Below are 6,455 nucleotides of genomic sequence, written 5' to 3'. Positions count from 1 at the left end.
TGTTTTAAAAAATTTTTTTCTGGTGTATACCTAGAAGTGGTATTGCTGGGTCATATGATAATTCCACGTTGGACTTCTTGTCAGGATAGATTTGTAGTCACTATTTTGTTTATTTCTTTCTTAAATTTATTTATTTTGGATACAATATTTGTTATTTCCTACTTTCTGTTAGTTTTTGTTTTAGTGTACCCCTCTTTATTTTTATTTTGTTTTGTTTTTCTTCCTTTTTTGTTTTAGTCTTTGGTTTTTTTTCTTTTAAATTTGAATTCAAATTAATTAACATGTAGTGTAGGATTGGTTTCAGGAGTAGAATTTAGTAATTAATCACTTACATATAACACCCAGTGCTCATCCCAACAAGTGCCCTCGTTAATGCCTATCATCCATTTAGCACATCCCCTCCCCTCCAGCAACCCTGTTTGTTCTCAATAGTTAAGAGTCTCTTATGATTTGCCTCCCTCTCTGTTTTTTTTTAAATTATTTTTTTTAAAGATTTTATTTATTTATTTGACAGAGACAGACAGCCAGCGAGAGAGGGAACACAGGCAGGGGGAGTGGGAGAGGAAGAAGCAGCCTCCTAGCAGAGGAGCCTGATATGGGGCTCGATCCCAAAACACTGGGATCACGCCCTGATCCAAAGGTGGACGCTTAACAACTGCACCACCCAGGTGCCCCGCCTCCCTCTCTGTTTTTATCTTATTTTAATTTTCCTTCCTTCCCTTATGTCTATCTGATTTGTTTCTTAAATTCCACACATGAGTGAAATCATATGGTATTGTCTTTCTCTGACTTATTTCACATAGCATAATACACTCTAGTTCCATCCACCTTGTTGCAAAGAGCAAGATTTCATTCTTTTTAATGGCTGAATAATATTCCTACACACACACACACACACACACACACACACACCACTTCTTTGGTATCCATTCATCAGTTGATGGACATTTGGGCTCTTTCCATAATTTAACTGTTGTCGATAGTGCTGCTATAAACATTGGGATGCACATGCCCCTTCGAATTAGTATTTTTTTTATCCTTTGGATAAATACATGGAGTACAATTGCTGGGTCCTAGGGTAGTTCTATTTTTAACTTTTTGAGGAACCTCCATACTGTTTTCCAGAGTGGCTGCAGTTTCCATTCCCACCAACAGTGCAAAAGGGTTTCCCCTTCTCTGCATCCTCACCAACATCTATTGTTTCCTGAGTTGTTAATTTTAGCCATTCTAACAGGTGTGAGGTGGTATCTCATGTGGTTTTGATTTGTATTTCCTTGATGATGATGGTGGGCATCTTTACATGTATCTGTTAGCCATCTGGATGTCTTCTTTGGAAAAGTGTCAGTTCATGTCTTTTGCCCATTTTTTAACCAGATTATTTGGGGTTTTTTTTGGGGGGGGTGTTGAGTTTGAGAAGTTCTTTATAGATTTTGGATATTAGCCCTTTTTCAGATATGTCATTTGTAAATATCTTCTCCCTTTCCATCAGTTGCCTTTTAGTTCTGGTGGTTTTTTCCTTCACTGTGCAGAAGCTTTTTATCTTGATGAAGTCTCAATAGTTTATTTTTGCTTTTATTTCCCTTGCCTCTGGAGATGTATCTAGTAAGAAGTTGCTGTGGCCAAGGTCAAAGAGGGTACTGCCGGTTTTCTCCTCTAGGATTTTGATGGTTTCCTGTCTCATATTTAGGTCTTTCATCCGTTTTGAAATTATTTTTGTGTATGGTGCAAGAAAGTGTTCCAGTGTCACTCTTCTGCATATTGCTGTCCAGTTTCCCCACAATCATTTGTTGAAGAGACTGTCATTTTTCCCTTGGATATTCTTTCCTGCTTTGTCAAAGATTCGTTGACCATAGAGTTGAGGGTCCATTTCTGGGTGTTCTATTCTGTACTATTGATCTACGTGTCTATTTTTATGCCAATACCATACTGTCTTGATGATTACAGCTTTGTAATACAGCTTGAAGTCTGGGATTGTGAAGCCTCCTGCTTTGCCTTTCTTTTTCAACATTCCTTTGGTACTTGGGGTCTTTTGTGGTTCCATACAAATTTTAGGATTGTTTGTTCTAACTCTGTGAAAAATGCTGGTGTTATTTTGATTGGGATTGCATTGAATGTGTAGGTTGTTTTGGGTAGTATAGACATTTTAACAATAATTCTTCTTCCAATCCATGAGCGTGGAATGTTTTTCCATTTCTTTGTGTCTCCTTTAATTTCATTCAAAAGCGTTCTGTAGTTTTCAGCGCACAGATCTTTTACCTCTTTGGTTAGGTTTATTTCTGGGCTTCTTATGGTTTTTGGTGCAGTTGTAAATGGGATCAATTCCTTGATTTCTCTTTCTGCTGCTTCATTATTGGTGTATAGAAATGCAACAGATTTCTGTACATTGATTTTATATCCTGCCACTTGGCTGAATTCATGAATCAGATCTAGCAATTTTTTGGTGGAGTCTTTCAGGTTTTCTACATAGAGTATCATGTTGTCTGTGAAGAGTAGAATTTGACTTCTTCCTTCCCCTTTTGGATGTCGTTTATGTCTTTTTGTTTTCTGATTGCTTAGGCTAGGACTTCCAGGACTATGTTGATCAACAGTGGTGAGAGTGGATTTCCCTGTTGTGTTCGACCTTAGGGGAAAAGCTCTCAGTTTTTCCCCTTTGAGGATGAGATTAGCTGTGGGTTTTTTCATATACGGCCTTTATGATGTTGAGGTATGTTCCTTCGATCCCTACTTTCTTGAGGGTTTTTATCAAGAAAAGATGCTGTACTTTTCCAGATACTTTTTTTGCATCTACTGAGATGATCATATGGTTCTTATCCTTTCTTTGATTACTGTGGTGTATCATATTGATTGTTTTGCAGATATTGAACCACCCCTAAAGCCCAGGAATAAATTCCACCTGATCATGGTGAATTGTCCCTTTAATGTACTGTTGGGTTTGATTAGCTAAGTATCTTGTGGATTTTTGCATCCATATTTATTAGGGATATTGGTCTTTAACTTTCCTCTTAGTGGAGTCTTTGGTTTTGGGATGAAGGTGATGCTGGCCTCGTAGAATGAGTTGGAAGTTTTCCTTCCATTTCTATTTTTTGAAATAGCTTCAGAATAATTGGTATTAATTTTTTTTTAATATTTGGTAGATTTCCCCTGGGAGCAATCCAGCCCTGGAATCTTGTTTGTTGGGAGATTTTTGATGACTGATTCAATTTCTTTGCTTGTTATGGGTCTGTTTAAATTTTCTATTTTTTCCTGTTTCAGTTTTGTTAGTTTATATGTTCCTGGGAATTTTGTTTCTTCTGGATTGCCTAATTTGTTGGCATGTAACTGCTCATAACTTTCTCTTATAATTGTTTGTATTTCTGCAGTGTTGGTTGTATCTCTACTCTTTCATTCATGATTTTATTTATTTGGGTCCTTTCTCTTTTCTTTTTGATAAGTCTGGCTAGGGGGGTAATCAATCTTATTCTTTCAAAGAACCAGCTCCTAGTTTTATTTATCTGTTCTGTTTTTTTAAATTTCTATATCATTTCTGCTCTGATCTTAGTTATTTGCCTTCTTCTGCAGGTTTTAGGTATTATTTGCTGTCCTTTTTCCAGCTCCTTTAGGTGTAAGGTTAGGTTGTGTATTTGAGACCTTTCTTGCTTCTTGAGGAAGGCCTGTATTGCTATATAAATCCCTCTTTTGACCACCTTTGCCGTGTCCCAAAGTTTTGGACTGTTGTGTTTTCTTTTTTTTTTTAAGATTTTATTTATTTGTCAAAGACAGAGAGAGGGCACAAGCAGGGGGAGTGACAGGCAGAGGGAGAAGCAGGTTACCCGCTGAGCAAAGATCCTGATGTGGGAATCGATCCCAGGACCCTGGGATCATGACCTGAGCAAAGGCAGATGCTTAATCGACTGAGCCATCCAGGCATCCCTGGACTGTTGTGTTTTCATTTTTGTTTGCCTATGTATTTTTTAAATTTTTCTTCTTTAATTTCCTGGTCAGCCCATTCATTCTTTGGTAGGATGTTCTTTAAGTCCATGTATTTGTGGTCTTTCCAATTTTTTTCTTGTGGTTGACTTCAAATTTGTGATCTAAAAATATGCATGGTATGATCTCAGTCTTTTTGTAGGTTGAGGCCTGATTTGTGACCCAGTATTGATCTGTTCTGGAGAATGATCTGTGTGCACTTGAAAAGAATGTGTATTCTTCTGCTTTAGGATGAAATGCTCTGAATATATCTGTTAAGTCCATCTGGTCCAGTGTCATTCAAAGCCAATGTTTCCTTATTGATCTTCTGCTTAGATGATCTGTCCATTGCTGTGAGTGGGGTGTTAACGTCCCCTTCTATTATTGTATTATTATCAATGAGTTTCTTTAAGTTTGTTATTAATTGATATATATATTTGGCTGTTTCCAAATTGGAACATAAATATTTACAGTTGTTAGACCTTCTTTTTGGATAGATCCTTTTATTATGATATAGTGCCCTTCATCTCTTCTTACAGTGTTTGGTTTAGAATCCAGTTTGTCTGATATAAGTATGGCTACTCCAAATTTCTTTTGATGTCCATTAACATGATAGATGTTTTTCCACTTGCTCACTTTCAATTTGGAGGTGCTATTGTAAATGGAATTGTATTCTTAATTTTGTTTTAGATTGTTCATTGCAAGTGTGTGAAAGGACAATTAATTTTCATATTTTATTCTTTTTTTAAATTTTTTATTTTTATTTTTTTGATGTAAAGTTCGATGATTCATTAGTTGCGTATAACACCCAGTGCACGATGCAATACGTGCCCTCCTTACTACCCATCACCAGCCTATCCCATTCCCCCACCCCCCCCTCTGAAGCCCTCAGTTTGTTTCTCAGAGTCCATAGTCTCTCATGCTTCATTCCCCCTTCTGATTACCCCCCCTTTTTTTATGTCCTTCAATTTTGCTGGAGTCATTATTAATTCTAATAGTTAGTGGATTCCTTAGGATTTTCTATACAGAAGTTCATATTATCTGTTGATATAGTTTTGTTTCTTCCTTTCCAATCCAGTTCCAAGGATACCTCTCTTTTTCTTGCCTAGTCACCCTGGAAACCTCTGATGCAATGTTGCATAGCAGTACTAAGAAAAAAACATCGGGAACACATCTAATATTTCATCATTAGTGTTTTAGTTCTGGGTTTTTCATGAAAGCTTTATCAGGCTGAGGAATTTTTTCCCTTCCATTCCTAGTTTGTTGAATATTTTTTTTTATATCATGAGGAATCTTGAATTTTGTCAAATATTTTTTTCCTGTGTCTAGGGACATAATCATGTGGTTTTTATTTATTATTCTGTTTTTATAATATATTACATTAATTAATTTGGGGGTTTTAAACCAGCCTTGCATTCTTGAGATAAATCCCACTTGGTAAGGGTGTATAACTCTTTTTTAATTTGCTAGATTCTGTTTCTATTTTGTGGTTAAATTTTACATTCATATTCATAAGAATTGTTGATCTGTAGTTTCCTTGTGATGTCATTGTCTGGTTTTGATATCAGGCCAATACTCTCCTTATTAAATTATTTGAGAACTGTTCTCTTTTCACGTTTTTTGTAAGAGTTTGTGAAGTATTGATTATCCTTTAAATATTTGGTAGAATTCAGTTCTGAAGTCATTTGGACCTGGGGTTCTGTTTGTGGGTAGTATTTCTTTTTTACTAATTCTTTTTCTTCACTTATTATATATGTCTATTCAGGTTGTCTTTCTTCTAGAGTAATTTCTATAGTTCATGTCTCCCAGGAATTTGTTCATTCCATGTAAATTATCTAATTTATTAGCATATAATTGTTCACAGTATTCCTTTATAATCCTTTTTATTTTTATGAATTTTTATGCCCCAACTTTTATATCCAATTCTAGTAGTTTCAATTTTATCTCTTCCTTCTTGACCAATCTATCTAAAAGTTTGTCAATTTTGTTAATCTTTTCAAAGAACCAGCTTTTGCTTTCATTCGTCTTCTTTGTTGTTTTCTTTATATTTTATTTCATTAATTTTCATTGCATACTTTATTATTTCCTTCTTTTTTGGCTGTATTATGTTCAGTTTGCTCTTCTTTCTCCAGTGTCCTAATGTGAAAGGTTAAATTACTAGTTTTACATCTTTCTTCTTTATTAATATTAGCATTAACAAATATAAATTTCCATCTAAGTACTGCTTTAGCTGCATCTCATAACTTTTGGTATGTTGTGTCTTCATTTTCATTTATCTCAAAATATTTTCTTATTTCTTTTTATTTTTTCTTTGAGTCATTGGGTATTCAAGTGTGTTTGATTTCCACATATTTATGAGCTTTCCAAATTTATTTTTCTGTTATTGATTTCTAATGTCATCCTTTGGTGACCAAAGAACTGCATTGAATTGTTTCTATACTTTGGAATTTTTTGAGGTTTGTTTCATGGTCTAACATAAGGTCTGTCCTGGAGAATGTTCCATGTTCACT

Source organism: Ursus maritimus (assembly GCF_017311325.1).
Source record: "Ursus maritimus isolate PB19 chromosome X unlocalized genomic scaffold, ASM1731132v1 scaffold_X1, whole genome shotgun sequence".
NCBI classification, from domain to species: domain Eukaryota; kingdom Metazoa; phylum Chordata; class Mammalia; order Carnivora; family Ursidae; genus Ursus; species Ursus maritimus.
The sequence above is the reverse complement of the archived record's forward strand: the minus strand, read 5'-3'. Positions refer to the sequence as shown.